Source organism: Theropithecus gelada, chromosome 1, assembly GCF_003255815.1.
Source record: "Theropithecus gelada isolate Dixy chromosome 1, Tgel_1.0, whole genome shotgun sequence".
Taxonomy (NCBI): domain Eukaryota; kingdom Metazoa; phylum Chordata; class Mammalia; order Primates; family Cercopithecidae; genus Theropithecus; species Theropithecus gelada.
The window spans coordinates 7,794,048-7,814,118 of NC_037668.1; the positions used below are offsets into that span (position 1 = coordinate 7,794,048).

The window sequence follows — 20,071 nt, forward strand, 5'->3', positions numbered from 1 at the left end:
AACAGCCTGGGGAATATGGTGAGACACCATCTCTACAAAAAAATAATAATTAGCCAAGCATGGTGGCTTGTGCCTTTTTTCCCAGCTACTCAGGAGACTGAGGTGGGAAGATTACTTGAGTACAGGAGGTTGAGACCTCAGTGAGCTGGGATTATGCCACTCCACTTCAACTTGGGTGACAGAGTGAGTCCCTGTCTCAAAAAAAAAAAAAAAAAAAAAAAAGTTCTGTATTGTACCCCAATGGGAATTTTACTTTCCTTTCTTATGATATAATTGGCCTCATCCTTCTAGTGTTTCTCATCTACAAATACTTTTTGTTTTACTCTGATTCTTGCCAAACAGCTAAAAGGCTTTTAGAAGCTGTGTTTTCAACTAAGGAAAGTTTCAGAGCCCCATGGAAAGGTTTGCATCAATAATTTTCAACTATTGATATTTGATATGGTTTGGCTCTGTCCCCACCCAAATCTCATCTTGTAGCTCCCATAATTCTCACCTGTTGTGGGAGGGACCCAGTGAGAGACAACTGAATCATAGGGGTGGGACTTTCCTGTGGTGTTCTCATGATAGTGAATAAGTCTCACGAGACCTGATAGTTTTAAAAACAGGAGTTTCTGTGCACAAGCTCTTTCTCTTTGACTGCCACCATCCATGTGAGATTTGACTTGCTCCTCCTTGCCTTCCTCAATGATTGTGAGGCCTCCCCAGCCATGTGGAACTGTAAGTCCATTAAACCTCTTTCTTTTCCCAGTCTTGGCTATGTCTTTATTAGCAGCATGAAAACAGACTAATATAGTAAATTGGTACCAGGAGTGGGGTGGTGATGAAAAGATTTCCGAAAATGTGGAAGCGACTTTGGAACTGGGTAACAGGCAGAGGTTGGAACAGTATGGAGGAAGAGAGAAAAATGTGGAAAGTTTGGAACTTCCTAGAGACTCAATGAATGGCTTTGACTAAAATGCTAATGGTGATATGAACAATATGGACCAGGCTGAGGAGGTCTCAGATGGAGATGAGGAACCTGTTGGGAACTGGAGTAAAGGTGACTGTTGCTATGTTTTAGCAAAGAGACTGGTGGCATTTTGCCCCTGCCCGAGAGATTTGTGAAACTTTGAACTTGAGAGAGATGATTTCGGGCATCTGGCAGAAGAAATTTCTAAGCAGCAAAGCATTCGAGAGGTGACTTTGGGTGTTGTTAAAAACATTCAGTTTTATAAGGGAAGCAGAGCATTAAAGTTTGGAAAGTTCACAGCCTGACGATACAATAGAAAATAAAAACCCATTTTTTGAAGAGAAACTCAAGCCTGCTGCATAAATTTCCATAAGCAATGAGTTAATTAATGAATGTTAATCCCCAAGCAATGGGGAAAATGTCTCCAGGCATGTCAGAGGTCTTCACAGCAGCCCCTCCCATCACAGGCTTGGAGGCCTAGGAGAAAAAGATGGCTTCCCAGGCCGGGCCCAGGGTCCCTCTGTTGTGTGCAGTCTAGGGACTTGGTGATCTGCATTGCAGCCACTCCAGCTGTGACTAAAAGGGGCCAAGGTACAGCTCGGGCTGTTGCTTCAGAGGGTGGGAGCCCAAAGCCATGGCAGCTTCCATGTGGTGTTGAGCCTGTAAGGGCAAAGAAGTCAATAATTGAGGTTTGGGAACCTCCACCAAGATTTCAGAGGATGTATGGAAATGCCTCGATGCCCAGGCAAAAGTTTACTGCAGTGGTTGGGCCCTCATGGAGAACCTCTGCTAGAGCAGTATGGGAGGGAAATGTGGGGTCAGAGCCCTCAAGCAAGTCGCTACTGAGGCACCACCTAGTGGAGTTTCGAGAACTGGGCCACCGTCCCCCAGACCCCAGAATGGTAGATCCACTGACAGTTTGCACTGTGCACCTGAAAAAGCCGCAGACACACAATGCCAACCCATGAAAGCAGCCAGGAGGAGGGCTATAACCTGCAAAGTCACATGGTCGAAGTTGCCCAAGACCATACAAAACCACCTCTTGCATCAGCGTAGCCTGGATGTGAGACATGGAGTCAAAGGCACTTTAAAATTTGACTGCTGGGTTGGTTTTTGGACTTGCATGGGGCCTGTAGCCCCTTTGATTTGACTAATTCCTCTCATTTGGAATGGCTGTATTTACCCAATGCCTGTACCCCCACTGTATCTAGGAAGTAACTAACTTGCTTTTGATTTTACAGGCTCATAGGTGGAAGGCACTTGCGTTGTCTCAGAAGAGACTTTGGACTGTGGACTTGTGAGTTAATGCTGGAATGTGTTAAGACTTCAGGGCACTGTTGAGAAGGCATGATTGGTTTTGAAATGTGAGGACATGGGATTTGGGAGGGGCTGAGGCAGAATGATATGGTTTGACTCTGTGTCCCCACCAAAATCTCATCTTGTAGCTCCCATAATTCCCACGTGTTGTGAGAGGGGCCTGGTAGGAGATAACTGAATCATAGGGTCGGCACTTTCCTATGCTGTTCTCATAATAATGAATAAGTCTCACGAGATCTGATGGTTTAAAAAATGGGAGTTTCTGTGCACAAACTCTCTTCTCTTATCTGCCACCATATGAGATGTGCCTTTCACCTTCTGCCATGATTGCGAGGCCTCCTCAGCCACATGGATGGTACTGTGAGTCCATTAAACCTCTTTCTTCTTTAAATTGACCAGTCTTGGGTATGTCTTTATCAGCAGTATGAAAACAGAGTAATATAATATTTCAAAGAATAGATTCTTGAATACATAATTCCAAGATTACACTGCTTAGAGAACCTCAGACTCTACCAGTGGGCTAAGCAGAATTTCCATGGCTAGTTTTACTCAGGAAGCAAACAGCTTTATGAAGGCAAACTACTACTAATGGAAAACCCAGTAGCAAAGAGTTAATGACATTATTACATTAAGTCTCCCTTTCTCCAGGTTTTTTTTTTATCTTTACTGAATTTTTTGTTTTGTTTTTGGCCAAACAAACTTTTTGATCAAAAAGTTATTCTCCACTGGTAGCAGCAATAATTGAGAATTTGGTTTTATGCACTCACAATTTGGGTTATTTTTCTGGATAGATGACCAACATCTGTTCTCTTTTGAGAGAGATGACAATCCCATTTGACACCCTTTTCCTTTATTTGTCCACTTTTATCTGAAATCAACTAAGTATTTGATGCACACTGAGAAGAAAAAGAGATTTTTTATATCTGTAATTGTGACATTTTTGTTTTGGTGTCTATTTTTTATTACTCTCTAGAAAGCATTTATTAACACTTAATTTTCTTTCTGTATTCTGGAAAATAAACATAATACACAAAATGCAACAAAATGCCCTCTTCCCATTTCAAATAAATATAATTTGCTCTTGCAAAAAGAGGTAATAATCTGCGTAATTCACCACAGTATATGTGTTAGTCCGTTTTCACACTGCTATTAAAAAAATACCTGAGACTGGGTAATGTATGAAGAAAAGAGGTTTAACTGACTCACAGTTTCACAGGCTTAACAGGAAGCATTGCTGGGAGGCCTCAGGAAACTTACAATCATGGCAGCAGGAGAAGGGGAAGCAAGCATGTCTTACCATGGCAGAGCAGGAGAGAGAAAGTGCGTGAGGGTGTAAGTGCCACACACTTTAAAAAAATCTGATGTTGTCAGAATTCACTCACTATCACGAGAACAAAAGGGAAGTCCACCCCCATGATTCAATCACCTCCCAGCAGGCTCTTCCTCCAACACTTGGGGATTACAACTTGACATGAGATCTGGGTGGGGGCATAGAGCCAAACCATATCAACATACTCTCAGGGAAATAAGGATAATCTCTAGTTAAATGGTCACTTATTTTAATGACTCTCACAAGCATTTTTTTTTCTGGAGAAAAAGAACACCATTGTCTGTGGGATTATATTGACTTGGAGACTGTTGCTTCTTGTTTGGAGAAGGCAAATATAAACTCTCTTAAAAAGCATTTAGTGTCCACCAGGCACAGTGGTTCATACCTGTAATCCCAGCTCTTTGGGAAGCCAAGATGGGAGGATCACTTGCAGCCAGGAGTTTGAGATTACAGTGAGCTCTGATTTTTATGCCACTGCACTCTACCTGAGTGACAGAGGGAGACACTGTCTTTAAATATATGTAATAAATTTAAAATGCATGTGTGTGTTTAGTGTCAAAAAGAATCTTAGTTTGGGAGAAAAATAGCATCCAGGTATTTGCTAAATCAACTAAATTGTGTGGTAACTTTCATGTTAATACTTCCTAGAGACCAGACCACATTCTGAATAATGAATCCTGTGTATCACACTGGTAATTTTCAAAATTAGTGGTTAAGTATTTGAATTCACAGTTATGCATGTACTATTATATAAACCCAAAACAGAATTTTAAAGCTCCATTGACAGAAAAGGCTAAAAATAATGGTGCTATACAGGACATATTTATCTTTTTTACAATTGTTATTATTAACATTATAAGAACCGAAATCTATTGAATTATAAAGACTTCACACAGGCTTATAAATGCATATGTCCCTGATTACTTTAAGACAATGTATTAGTTTGCTCTTACAAGTGGTAAGAATATTTTAGTAACCAGCAAAAATTACATGTAGGTATTCACACTCACCAATCTTAAAAGTTTTCTTTTGTGTAATCTATTCACACTCAAAAGCATATATCACCAAGTAATAAAAGTCATTATTACTGTTTGCCTTCTTATGTTAGCAGTTGATTGGTACTTTATATACTACCTTGTAGAAGTAAATCAACATTTACTGTAGTTCCAGTCCCACCATATGTGGCTTATCTACATGGATGCAGAAATGTTGATCAAACCATGCTACCTCAAAACATAACTGTGTTCTGTAAAAAATCTTACACAGGCTATAAAGTGGGTATTACATCTGTCCTAAGCATTATAAAGGGCATCAATTAGTGTCCAGCTGGTGACATAACATAATAACTTTTTTCTTCATTTATAAGGGTAGAAAATTATATGCCCAGGCATTCTTTTATAGCAACATGTTTATTTCTACAAATTTCTGAAACAGTTAAGTGTGTACTCAAAAATTCACAAGTCCAATAAAACAAGTTTGTGGTTTCCTTCTTTGGCATTCTTAGTGTTTACTCCATTTCAAAGGGTGTATTAAAGTTGTTTGCCAAGGATATATGTTCAAAGATCCTTGACAGGCTTGGTTTCGACAGTTTTACTGAGTGACATGGGTTGCTGAGATGAGCTTCAGGAATATCATTTGGTCTGTCTCAGGCTCCCTTCTCTCATAATACAGAGCCCAGAGCTAAGTCGTGGTGAGAATCATGGCCAGGTTTATGTCACTTTAATGGAAATTCCCAGAAACCTTAGCACCTGTGATTGTTTGGTTCCTTTCAAAAGGAAACATTTTTCTTCCCACAATCCTCTTGATAAAGGTCACTGAGATCTTCCTGGTGGGTTTGTTTGGAACATCCTGGGAATTCTGTAGCATAGCAGGATTCTGGGGGCTAGTCCGTCTCTGTCATTTCCAACTAGTCATTGAAACATACCACTCCACAACACTTAAACTCCCACTGAAAACCTTCCAACCATGAGTAAGCCACTGGTATCCAGGTAAGTCATATTTGCCACTCTGACTTTCAAAGTGACTACATCTAACCACTGTACTGGAATCATACACTTCTCTTCATATGTCCAAATGCCACCAGCCAGATCTGCACAAAAAATGACAAGTAAACTTCCAAAGTACCACGCAAGCAGCACAGGATTTTTTTCTCTGTTCCACAATATCCTGACATCCCCACAATAATAAGGAAAAGAGCAAATAGCAATCATGACCAGGTGAGTCATAGGAAAGTAGGTCAAGATATCCTCTCCTCCACCTTGTTTCTACAGTTAAAGTCAGAACATTATTAGGTAGTCCCTCATCTAAGCAAAAACTGCCAACACGCTGATGAACATTAACCAAAAAAGCAAATTGAGGGCAGAAAGCAGACAGTGCATGGAATCTTCTCTTGCCATTATGAGCCCCAGGAGGGAGAAGCCCCCCTCCTCTCACCAGATTATATCCTCATTGTCAAAACAGCAGCAATCATCAGCCCTGGGTTTCATGCCCTACTTCAATCAGACAGTTGGGGTGCATGGCAGAGGCTCATGGGGGCAAGAATGCTTCTCCTGGATTTCTGTTTATTCTTGAAGGTATAAGTGCTCTGTGTGTCTTTATATGTCTAATTCAGAAAGGCCTTTATCTCTTGTTGTAAGAGTGTGCAATGATTTTCTATCTTTGGAAGGCTCAAGGTCTCCATGAGTTTGCAGTCAAGTCACTGGCCAGGGCTGCAGTCTCATATGAAATCTCAACTGGGGAAGAATCCACTACCAAACTCACTCATGTGGTTGTCAGATGGACTCAGTTCATCATGGACTATTAGGCGGTGGTCTTCAGTTTCTCACTGGCTGTTGGCCAAAAGCCTCTCTCACTTTCTTGCTACATGAGCCTCTCCATAGGGCAAGTCACAACATGGCAGAAGGCTTCCCTCAGAATGCGTGAGCCAGGGAGTGAGAGAGAGCACCCAAGAAGGAAGTCACAGTCTTTTTGAACCTAATACCAGAAGTGACACCCCATCACTTCTGCCATAGATGATTCATTAGAAGTAAGTCAATACATGAGCTCACACTCAAGAAGAGAACATTACACAAAGGTGTGAATACCAGGAGTCAGGATCACTGTTGATCATTAGAGGCTGCCTACCCCAGACCTCAAAGAGCGTTTATATATGTGGATTATAACTGTCAGTATTATCCACATTGGAAATTAAAACTAAGACATTTTTAATATTCTCATTTATTGATTGATTCATTAAAGATAGCAATGACAAATCCATTGCACGTTAACATAAATAACATTTTAGTATTATTATATTGTTTTTTGGCCTCATGGACTCCTGAGAGAGAACTGCTCTTTAAGTGTCAATTTGTTTCAGAATATGAAAGCACATAATGAAAGTCAAAACTTATAAAGTTAAATTTATTTGCTTTGGTTTAATATACCCACATATGAAATAAAAGCTATGAAATATGTTAAAATTATAGCAAAATTCACTGAATGTTGATAGGTTTACTTCTTGCTTTACTAACAAATGCATTTATTTGCCTATAACATGAAAGACCGTTCCTTATCTTCTTTATAATCTACCTATATTAAAGGTTCTGGATCTTACCAAAATAATTTTCTGAACTTTATATTGACTTTATCAAGACTTTTATTAAAAATAACAACAACAAAACAAAGATTCTTCACTTACAGAATAACTAAATTGTTTTTCAATTCATGTCACCTTCTATGTTTACTTTCAAATATTTTATTGTCTTTTTGATTAAATACTTAGCCAAGTACAGTTTCTCAGTTACCCGGGAGCCTATCTTAGCCCAGTGTCCAAATTTCCTCTTACAAATTCTTTTTGTAGCTAGTCAAAATTGGATTCTAAATACAGAAAAAAAAAATAAAACTTTCAGGATCTCTCTTATACCTAAAACTATTTTTCTAGTTCCTTGGAAAATCACAAAGATTTATTCTTTTAGCTTATAAAAAGAAAGATATTAAAAATAATTAGTTTTTTTTTTTTTTCTTTTTGAGATGGAGTCTTGCTCTGTTGCCAGGCTGGAGTGCAGTGGCACAATCTTGGCTCACTGCAACCTCTGCCTCCCGGGTTCAAGTGATTCTCCTGCCTCAGCCTCCTGGGTAGCTGGGACTATAAGCATATGCCACCAAACCCAGCTAATATTTTTTGTATTTTTGGTAGAGACGGGGTTTCACCATGTTGGCCAGGATGGTCTTGGTCTCTTGACCTCATGATCCTCCCAAAGTGCTGGGATTACAGGCATGAGCCACCATGCCCAGCCAGAAATAATTAGATTTATTTGATGTCTGTCTACTATAACAGTTACATGGAAAGAGTTGTCAAATCAGAAAAGACACCCAATCTGCCCTAGGCTAAATTTGCATAGGTAAATGCATAGGTAAAATGATATGCAAATGCATACATTTGCATAGGTAAAATGATGTTTGTATAAATATTTCCGAAATTATATATTATATGAGAACTCCCTGGATATTTCTCAATATTCCTTGCTACTGTAATATAATTTTTTCTCTTTTTTATTGTTATTATACTTTAAGTTCTAAGGTACATGTGCAGAACATGCAGGTTTGTTACATAGGTATACATGTGCCATGTTGGTTTGCTGTACCCATCGACTCGTATTTACATTAGGTGTTTCTCCTAATGCTATCCCTCCCCCAGCCCCCATCCCACGACAGGTCCCAGTGTGTGATATTCCCCTTCCTGTGTCCATGTGTTCTCATTGTTCAACTCCCACTTACGAATGAGAACAAGTGGTTTGGTTTTCTGTCCTTGTGATATTTTACTGAGAATGATGGTTCCATCTTCATCCATGTCCCTGCAAAGGACATGAACTCATCCTTTTTTATGGCTGCATAGTATTCCATGGTGTGTATGTGCTACATTTTCTTTATCCAGTCTATTATTGATGGACATTTGGGTTGGTTCTAAGTCTTTGCTATTGTGAATAGTGCTACAATAAGCATACGTGTGCATGTGTCTTCACAGTCGCATGAGTTATAATCCTTTGGGTGTATACTCAGTAATGGCATTGCTGGGTCAAATGGTATTTCTATTTCTAGATCCTTGAGGAATTGCCACACTGTTTTCCACAATGGTTGAACTAATTTACACTCCCACCAACAGTGTAAAAGCATTCCTATTTCTCCACATCCTATCCAGCATCTGTTGTTTCCTGACTTTTTAATGATCACCATTCTAACTGGCATAAGATGGCATCTCATTGTGATTTTGATTTGCATTTCTCTGATGACCAGTGATGATGAGAATTTTTTGATATGTCTGTTGTCTGCATAAATGTCTGCTTTTGAGAAGTGTCTGTTCATATCCTTTGCCCACTTTTTGATGGGGTTGTTTATTTTTATATTGTAAATTTGTTTAAGTTCTTTGTAGATTCTGGATATTAGCCCTTTGTCAGATGAGTAGATTGCAAAAATTTTCTTCCATTCTGTAGGGTGTCTGTTCATTCTGATGATAGTTTCTTTTGCTCTGAAGAAGCTCTTTAGTTTTAGATCTCATTTGTGAATTTTGGCTTTTGTTGCCATTGCTTTTGTTATGTTAGTCATGAAGTCTTTGCCCATGCCTATGTCCTGAATGGTATTGCCTAGGTTTTCTTCTTGGGTTTTTATGGTTTTAGGTCTTACATTTAAGTATTTAATCCATCTTGAATTAATTTTTGTATAAGGTGTAAGGAAGCAATCCAGTTTCAGGTTTCTACATTTGACTAGCCAGTTTTCCCAGCACCATTTATTAAATAGGGAATCCTTTCCCCATTCCTTGTTTTTGTCAGATTTGTCAAAGATCAGATGGCTGTAGATGTGTGGTGTTATGTCTGAAGCCTCTGTTCTGTTCCATTGCTCTATCTCTCTGTTTTGGTAGACAGTACCATGCTGTTTTGGTTACAGTAGCCTTATAGTATAGTTTGAAGTCAGGTAGTGTGGCGCCTCCAGCTTTGTTCTTTTTGCTTAGGATTGTCTTGGCTATGTGGGCTCTTTTTTGGTTCTATATGAAATTTAAAGTAGTTTTTTTCCAAATCTGTGAAGAAAGTCCGTGGTAGCTTGATGTGGATAGCATTGAATCTATGAATTACCTTGGGTGGTATGGTCATTTTCATGATATTGATTCTTCCTATCCATGAGCATGGAATGTTCTTCCATTTGTTTGTGTCCTCTTTTATTTCGTTGAGCAGTGGTTTCTAGTTCTCCTTGAAGACATCTTTCACATCCCTTGTAAGTTGGATTCCTGGGTATTTTATTCTCTTTGAAGCAATTGTGAATGGGAGTTCACTCGTGATTTAGCTCTCTGTTTGTTATTTGTGTATAGGAATGCTTGTGATTTTTGCACAGTGATTTTGTATCCTGAGACTTTGCTGAAGTTGCTTATCAGCTTAAAGAGATTTTGGGCTGAGATGATGGAGTTTTCTAAATATACAATCATGTCATCTGCAAACAAAGACAATTCGACTTCCTATTTTCCTAATTGAATACATTTTATTGCTTTTTCTTGCCTGATTGCCCTGGCCAGAACTTCCAATACTATGTTGAATAGGAGTGGTGAGAGAGGGCATCCTTGTCTTGTGCCAATTTTCAAAGGTAATGCTTCCAGGTTTTGCCCATTTGGTATGATATTGGCTGTGTGTGTACCATAAATAGCTCTTATTATTTTGAGATACATTCCATTAATACCTAGTTTATTGAGAGTTTTTAGCATGAAAGGCTGGTTGAATTTTGTCAAAGGCCTTTTCTGCATCTATTGAGATAATCATGTGTTTCTGTCATTGGTTCTGTTTATGTGATGGATTACCTTTATTGATTAGCATATGTTGAACCAGTCTTGCATCCCAGGGATGAAGAAAACTTGATAATGGTGGACAAGCTTTTTGATGTGCTGTGAGGTGTCTCCCAGTCAGGCTACATGGGCAGCAGGGACCCACTTGAAGAGGTAGTCTGTCTGTTATTGGAGCTTGAATGCTGTGCTGGGAGAACCATGCTCTCTTCAGAGCTGTCAGGCAGGGACATTTAAGTCTGCAGAAGCTGTCTGCTGTCTTTCATTCAGATATGCCCTACCCCCAGAGGTATAATCTAGAGAGGCAGTAGGCCTTGCTGAGCTGCGGTGGGCTCCACCCAGTTCAAGGTTCCCTGCTGCTTTGTTTACACTGTGAGCATAGAACCACCTACTGAAGCCTCAGCAATGGCAGACACCCCTGCCCTCTCCAGCATCCGAGGTGGATCTCAGGCTGCTGCACTAGCAGCAAGCAAGCCTCTGTGGGCTTGGGATTTGCTGAGCCAGGCACTGGAGGAAATCTCCTGGTCTGCCAGTTGCGAAGACCATGGGAAAAACACAGTATTTGAACAGGAGTGTACTGTTCCTCCAGGTACAGTCACTCATGGTTTCCCTTGGCTAGGAAAGGGAAATTCCCCTGACCTCTTGTGCTTCCTGGGTGAGGCAATGTCAAGCCCTGCTTCGGCTCACCCTCTGTGGGCTGCACCCAGTATCCAACCAGTCTCAATGAGATGAACCAGGTACCTCAGTTGGGAATGCAGAAATCACCCATCTTCTGCGTCAATCTCGCTGTGAGCTGTAGACTGGAGCTGTCCTATTCAGCCATCTTGGAAGTGACCTGTAATAGGATGTTTTACCCTCAGAATAACACCAATCAAAAGTCTAATGATATAGCTCTGTTGCCTTTTCCTATATTTATCAGAGTCCTAGAGGTAATTTGTCTGATATTAGGTCAACCTTATCTGTAATAATTTTATATATTATTGAAATATTTAATTGGCCACAATCTTACTTCTTTAATTTGAGTAAAGCATCTTCTAGGCCAGTGGCTCTCAAGTTAGGATGCAGATCAGACTATTCTTGGAGTTTTAAAAAAATACAAATGTCTAGCCCTGCCCCTACTCCATACTTACTGAATCTTTTTAATTAATATTCTCAGAAAAAAAAATGATGTCTCAGGATAATTACATGTTGACCTCAAGATTTTTAAAATTTTTACATGCCTTGAAAGAACCAAATATCCTCAACAGTTGCATTTTTTATTTTATGAAACATTCATCAGAACTTTTAGGTTTGAAAATTATTAGTTATAAAATAGACCAAGCACAGTGGTTCATGATTATAATTCCAGCACTTTCAGAGCATGAGATGGGCGAATCACTTGAGGTCAGGAGTTGGAGACCAGCCTGGCCAACATGATGAAACCTCATCTCTACTAAAAACACAAAATTAGCCAGGCGTGGTGGCACATGCCTATAATCCCAGCTACTTGGGAGGTTAAGTATGAGAATCACTTGAGTCTGGGAGGCAGAGGCTGCAGTGAGCTGAGATTGCACCACTGCACTCCAGCCTGGGCAACAGAATGAAATTATGTTTCAAAAAAAAAAAAAAGTTATAAAATAACTGCAGCCATTAAGCCTCTGTTATGCAAGTGAATGGAGGCAACCCAAATGAAAACAAGCAAAGCCTATTTATCCTGAGCTTGCTATAGCAAAGGAGTCAGCCACTATCACTTGCATTTTGACAGAGATTCAAAGGCAGAGGAGTGGGAAAGCTTTATAGTGGGAAAAGGGAAGGCTTCAAGAGTGCCCTGACTAAAGGCTGTTGGCCTGGGGAAGTTGTAGGTGGGCCACCTGGAAGTGGGGAATCCTGTGTGATTCGTCTGGGGAACATACTTGGCTTTTTCTGGTTGGTTCTAAAATTGGTAGCAGGGGTGAAAATTAGGGAAACTATCAGTTATGAATCAAGTCCTGGCCATTTGAGGACAGTTGCTTCCAGGGCTATCATTTGATTTATTGGACTGGTTGCTACAGAAAGTAGGTTGCTTCTCAGGCTGGTTGCTGCAGTCATGGGTCAGTTCCACTTGTATAGTTTGGTCCATAGAATTGCCTGTCTCATTGTCATTTACAGATAGCTTTTGTTTCATCCAGATACTTGCTTAAAGTTTCTGCTAAAAGCTACAGGTCAGCATTTGTTTCTTCAAAAAAGAACATCACAGTGGCTGCCTTGAGAAAAAGGACTATGCAAACTATGAATACTTCAAAGAATAGTCTTTTAGGTCCAAGATGCTGTGCTGACATTGATTAGACAACTTTTATACCACAGCAGTGGGATGAGTTGGAATTTTCAGAATCATTTTTAGTCTAGAAATAGACAGCTTCTTGAAATTAGACTGCAAACACAAGATCTAACACAAAAATTAATTACATAAGACTGAATAAACTGATGAAGGAAATTTTTTGATAACTGTTTATTTTTTATATTGTTGGTATTGTTTTAGTGGTCTTCCATATGTATATGTAGAATATATAGATATATAGACATAGATATAGATATAGATATAGATAGATAAGTATTCTATCTCTTTCTGAGCTTTCTGGATCCAAAAAAATTAATAAACTCAATATCTGTAAACTCAAGTAAAAATTTTAAAATGATGCCTGATTATTCCTGAACCTCAGATCAGAAATTCTAAATTCTGAGTCCCCTTGCTTTCTGTGGCAACATAGTTATCTACATAGGTTCTTACCAGGATATGATTGGACAAATTGTGCAGCATTAGCTGGAGTGTCACATTTGAGAATAATCCTCACTGAATTCAGCATGATCAGCCACTTTCGAGGAGCAAGGGTTGACTTCACTTATAGAGTTGGTGCATACAAATCCCCCCTGGGAATATGGTCCTTCTTTAAAAGGTCCCATTCTCAAAGGCAGTAAGGAAGATCACTTCCTGGAAAGCCTGGGACCTTAAGAAGACAGGGATTTGCTCAAATGTATAGGTAGCACAGGTGAAGTCTGGTGGAGAGAGTTTCTTGGGTTTGACCTTGTAGTGATAGAGACAGGAGACAGCCAAGTGTCCCCTGCCCCCAGGACTGGTGAAAGCCCACCTTCAACCCTAAAACAGCCTGAAGACTGAAAAACCAGACTGCAGGTCCCAGATGAAGCCTGCCCTTTCCTGACTTATTCTTTCTGTATAATGCCCACCTGAGCACTGGGAGGACAGGGTGGAGCCTCTGGAAGTTCATGCCATTTGCAGTGGGGAGGAGCCTGGCCTCTCCTGTTTCTGTGCAGCTACCTGAGATTCAATCCGTGAGGTGAGAAAGCTGCTAACAGAATTCTCTCTAGCGTTGTTGAGAGTAATTTTCCCTTTTTGCCCAATAAATCCCATTTTTTCTCACCCTTATATGTGTCTGTGAGCCTAATCTTCCCTGGTTGTATGACAAGAGCCTTGTTTTAGCTGAACTAAGGAGAAAGTTCCGCAACATTTTTGGCACCCAACATGGGGCTTGAGGAAGGGGGAGTAACCTACAAACCAAAAAATCTTTTTTCCTTTCACGTCTAAGCCATTTTGTCCCTGGACTTCTTCTGAGGGTAGAGGAAATTATGCTCCCACCACACATTGCTCCCAGGGGTAGGGAATGTTGGTCTTTCCCTTCTCTTTTTGGGATGGATGAGTGAACCAGTGGCTCCTCAACTCCCCTCTTAAGTTTTCTCCATATTGGAGGAACCCATTGGCATATGAATAAGAGGTTCTTCCCGCAGGCATCTTTCCAACCCTGCACTTTAATTTCCTTTTCCTTTTCTCTACCCTGTCAGCAGTTAACTTTTATGTGAGAGGCTTTTTTTCTTTTTAGAAAATGTTTTACTAGGCCAGGACCCCAACTATCACTGTTTATATTCTCTGTAAAGTTTTAATTTTGAAAAAGAATTTGTGAGGTTGGTCTTAAGGCGTAGCCAATCTGGTGTGCTTTGCATGACTTTTTCTATGGTCAGTAGCAAAGTTTGCTGTAGGCTTTCATTTTGTTTTACATCCTTGAGAGCATGATCTGTAACTATGTAGCAATGTTTTGCTTAGCCGCCACCATTTCACAATGGCAGCTGCATTCACTTTTGGCTTAGGGTATGAGTCCTTTCTGGTTTGATATTTGTGCAACCTCTGTATTTGTTGATTCTCTTCCCCTCCACCATGAACCACCTTGGATTTTCCTTTCTCTGAGCCTTTAATAAAGTTTGAAAGCCAGAATTATTGGCCACTTGGTGTGGCAAGTGGCTAAAGTCAGGTAATAGGGGATTTACATGGATTTTCTTAAAGAGTGTTCAGCGTAATTAAAAGTGGATATGCAAGATATAGGTATATTTAAAAGACTTTTATCTTTTTCTTTACTTCAACCTTGTTTTGCTGGAAAAGATTTTTTTTTTTTTTTTTTTTGGTTGACTGAATCATTTTTCTCCATTTTACTTTGCCACTTTTCATGCATGCACAAGAGGAGAGAGACCTCTGTTTTTCTCATGAAACCCCAGGAATTAAAGGCAGATCAATCCCTCTCAAAATCTGTTTTTGACTCCAAGTTATGCTGTCTATTAAAAGGCCTTAAAAACGAAATGTTTTCCTAACTCTGTCTTTTAAAGGGCTCCACTCAGAGGCCAATAATCCAATTAGGAGATTGGCAAACAAAAAAATCTTATGGCTGCTGGGTTTCCTTCTGCCTGTCTCTGTAGTTATATATGTGTTGTGTATGTGATGTCTATAAAAAAGAGCTCTAATTAATCGGCCTAAAGGAATACAAGTGCTCGGATCAAATATTTTTTAAAGGGAAAATAAAAGTTCTGGTACCTTTTAGTTCACATGACTTTAATCTTTGAGAAATAAAAACAGCTTTAAAAATTATTGGCAAAATGTAGATATCATCAAAATGTAAATAGGTAAACTAAATTATGTGGGTAAAATACTAGGTTTGCTAAATGTTTTAAGGTTATAAAGTGCCTTTAAGAATTTTCAACTTGCTGGCTTCACCAATGGTAAGGACTGGGACATATGGAATTAACCATGCCCTTAATTATGCTGGAAGGAGTCAAACCTTGGCTGCACCTAGCATGCAATTTTAAAAACTTATGAGGTTTTACAGTAAAGTTAGAATTGCTAGGAGTTACCATTATAACATGTAATTGAAACTACTAGAAATAGATTTACATGTTAAGTGTGTAAGAACAGTAAGACGAGTTTTCTGTAAAAGATTATAAGAAGGCATGGAAATGTAAATTCTTATCTAGTGTTAAAGGTTTGCTTTTAATTAGATAATATAAAGCTGAATGTCTGAAACAAAATGATGGAAGGATTGTTAAAATTTAATCTTGCAAAAAATTTCATGTGTGAACATAGTGACTAAATTCAAAATGGTATTACATGGTTTTTCTGTAAATTGAGCATTGAAATAAAAGCACAACAAGGTAATCTGAAGGCACTAATCTGCTCTTTAGCAAAATTTGTAAAAGATTATAAAAGGTTTTTGCTTTTTAAAATTTTGAGTCATTTTGGCAAAATAAATGGTAATCTGGAATTCTATTTCATAACAGCAAGTGTTTTAAACCTCTAACATATTTAACAGCCTTCCCGAAATCAAACTTCAGTTTCAAAATTGTCTTTCCTGATGCCTGGCTTTTGGATGCTACAGAGGGCCCCTGAAGTATCCAGAAGAGAGGGAAACAAGATTATTGAACATGTTTAGTTACATGGGATTGCCAAAATAGTGTTCAATCTTCTTTTGGTTATATTTTGGTGAATAATACTAATATATGTTTTACAATTGTATGAGATTTTTAAAATTCTAATGTCTAAAGTATATGCTATCAATCATAATTAAGGTTGTTAAGTTACTGTAAACCACAGAGATAACCAAACTTCTTTGTCAATTGTGTTTCTAACTGCAACTACCCTGGACATTTTGTTACTCACAGACAATTGCTGTCTTGTTTTGATCCTTTTCAAAAATGGCTTATAATAAGCTATAGGACTCTGACCGGTTCTCTTGAATACAAGTTTCTGATAAGTTTGGAGATTTTGACACTTGAATAAAGAAAAAACACACAGGATTCTTGAAGAGCTAAAATGTTCATGAATATCAAGCAAAACAAGAGTTAGCTAAATGGACTGAAATATAACACTGAAGCAATCTTTTTGACTTTTGTTTGGAATATTGCTAATCCTCGTCACGTTTTTCAGAGTCAAGGAAACTTATTTTGAACTATTTATGGCTTTTAATAATTGAGTAAGCTATACTCCTGTGAACAAAATTTAGAGCATATTTGTTTCTCTCTCTCTTTGTCTTGCTTCTCCACAATTTGGAAACTAGTTGTGCATATTATTAACTTATGGCAATATATTTGTTTGCATCAGTACAATAAGAATCCATTTTCCTTTGCAACTGGATGCAATTGGAGAAACTGGTTGTTTTACCAAGGCTTTAACTGGAAAGGTATGCTTCCCTTTAAGGAGTCAAGTTCAACTTTCAGAGCCAATAAAAGCCCCTTGGGAAAACTGGCCTCATGCCCTTGTCTATGCAGTCCCTGTACAGGGTTCCTGATCTGTGGTAAGTAAAGAATATCACTTTCTGACAGGCCCAGGAGCTCCAAGTTTATCTTGGGACCTTAAGAAAAGGGGATTACCCAACTCACAGGTACTTAAGGAAAAAAACCCATGGCTGGGCTTGGCTTTAAAAGGTCTTATCTGTGATTCCTTGTGGAACCAGAGTTTCATCAAAGCCAATCTAAAAGCCTTATGTAGAAATAATTATTCTTGCTGCACTTTATACAAATAATCAGGCCAAGTATAAGACTAACTTCTATTTTGCAAAGAAGTCAGTCCTATCAGGATTTGTTTTTGTAACAAAAATGGGGACTGGAGAGAGAGAAATTATATTTCAAAACTTATCATACATTTGTCATTAGATTCTAGACTCCTTATCTGTTTTTAAGTTTTTGCCTACATTTTAGACTAACTGTGCTTGTTCCTGTGAACCAACTAGCAATTTCTGGCTGCAGCTCAGAAAGAATAAAAGGGATGGATGATAGAAAAATCTGGATCAATATTCTAGTTCTGAGTAATCATCCTGCAAATCCTCCCAGATGATGTGAATAAATAGGGTACCCATCACCTGGAGGTTTCCTTTTTGGGAAAGTAAGACCAAGGGTGCTAACCGAAGTCAGGCCCCATGCACCCAAATCTTAGCAAATCTTAGCAAGCATAATTATAGCCACCAGTTATCTGGGCATGTCACAAGACATCCTTTCCTCTTTCTTTTTGGAGGAGGACACAATTCCACAGCTTCACCTTAGTATTCAGCTTATGATAAGGAGTCCATACAACCCTCCCAACTCCCCACCACAAGACACATTTTTGTTCCAAACTCAATTCCAAGCTTTCAGTCAAAGCCCTAGAAATGAAAACTGAATCTGAGGGATCCAGAGGCAGACAATAATGGAGGTTAAAAGACAGAGTGCAGGTAAGTGTGACTGACTCCTGCCAATTAAGCCAAGCTTCCCATTTCATGGATAAAGGTCACACTAGTGTCCATCACATAAATGAAATCTAGGGAATTCAAAGGCTACTGACAACAGGAGAGATTGGGTGTATGTGGGTAAGAGCAGATACCCCCACCCCTTAGGCCCCCCGTTAACATGGGTGAAAGCTACTTTGACACCCATTGGTAGCACCCTGTCATGGTCACCGGGATGTGGTGATAAAAGGATGATGAAAAGAAAAAAGAATGCCTCATTTTCGCTCCCTCATGTACCCCAGGTATTCACTAGGAAAAGAAGGGAGCCAGGGATGCTTTGCTCCCCTTCTTCTAGATGAATAGCCATTCATCTTCAGTCTGTACCCCTTTTGAATGCATCCTGAATCCCTGGGACTCCTTTGAAAAAAATTAATTCTCCTTTTTCTTATTTTTCTTCTTTCTCCTCTTCCCTCTCTTCACTGATAAGTAACTGTATCTCTATTCTATGGGACATTCCTTTGGATGCATCCTCCAAACTAGGAAAAGTTAATTTCCCAAACCTTAAACTGGTTAGAATTGGGCTAGGGGAAGGGAACCCAGAAGCCTGACATGCCAGCAAAAAGGTAAAGTTTTTTTTTTCCAGTCAGGCTTTTGCCCCCTCCCCATCCCCGTACAAACTGGTGAAAGGCCTTGGAATTTTTGAGCTGTACTTAACCACCCCACTTGTTTCATTTTGATACATGTCTTCTAATATCACGGTTTGTCTCTTCTCACCTTCAGGCCATCAAACTCCAAACAGTCATGCAATCAGAACCTCAGATGATGGCCCCTTCTGCCAGGGACCCTTAGATAGGCCTCTGAGGGAGATCTGACTGCTGTTTTCCCAAAACATCACCCCCTGTCAGCAGGAAGCAGTTAAGATCAATCTTCATGCTTATCCTTATTCTAACAGCAGTTAAATGTACTTCTTTAGAGGGGGTAACGATAGATAAAGGAGGCAGCCAAGGATTCCCTGCACTCCCCAGCAAACCCCACCTTCAAGCCTAAAATAGCCTGAAGGCTGAAAAACCAGACTGCCAGTTCTGGATGAAGCTCACCCTTTCCCGATTTATTCTTTCTGAATAATGCCCACCTGTGCACTAGGAGGGTGGGGTGGAACCTCAGGAAATTTGTGCCATTTGCAGTGGGGAGGAGCCTGGCCTCTCCTGTTCCTGTGTGGTGACCTGGGACTCAATCTATGAGATGGGAAACCTGCTAGCAGAACTCTCTGTTGCTTTGCTGAGAGTTATTTTTCCTTTTCACCCAATAAATCCCATTTTCTTACCCTTCTATGTGTTCACAAGCCTAATCTTTCCTGGTCCTGTGACAAGAGCCCAGTTTTAGCTGAACTAAAGAGAAAGTTCTGCAACAGTAGTATGCTGTTTCCTCTGCCTAAAATCTCTACTTAAACCTCTCCATCAGAAGGATTTCCACACCAAACCAAAACATTCTTCCAGATCCAGCTCAAATGCCTCCTCAGGGAAGCCTTCCCTTGTTCCTTCTCTATCCAGAAGACCTCTCCCTCCCAGATTCTCAATGCACTTGTATGTTTTTGGTTATCCTGAGAGGCTTAGTTATCCTGAGAGGTTTTAGTTATCCTGAGAGTTATCCTGAGAGACTCTTCGACCCAAGGGCAAAGAGCAACACATGACACAACACAGGAGCTGAAAATAGGACGACTGAATGAATGACCAAGTAATGAATGAACGACTAAGTGACAGACGAATGAATTAATGAAGAGATGGCTTGTGCTAACAGGAGAGATAGCATCTGAATTGAGATTTCAAGGGGATCAGATTTTCAAACTAGGAATAAGGTAGGTCAAGTTTAGGCTCTTGACAATGCTACCTCTTAGCCTGGTAGTATTGACCCACTCACAATCTGCTTGCTGGCAGGGAGATTGTCCCACTTCTCCCAAAAATAAGGATATGAAACCCTAGTGCTACAAGCTTGGGAGGCAGATCTGGGCTGGAATCCTCCATCCCTTTCTCTTGGGTGAGTCAGCAAGTTTACCTAATCTCTCTTAGCCCTCAATTTTCCTTATCTATGGAGTGAGAAAAACAATATCCAAATTCTAGTTTGGCTGTTAGGATTTAAGTAGATAATGTCTGTAAAACATTTAGCTCTGTTACTGGCACAAAGTAAAT

The 20,071-nt window shown here is 39.6% G+C and overlaps 1 pseudogene; it reads right to left on the reverse strand.

The window, feature by feature from the left end:
- Window positions 1-5,103: 5,103 nt before the first annotated feature.
- On the reverse strand, window positions 5,104-5,992 carry LOC112612358 (annotated as a pseudogene).
- Window positions 5,993-20,071: the final 14,079 nt, after the last annotated feature.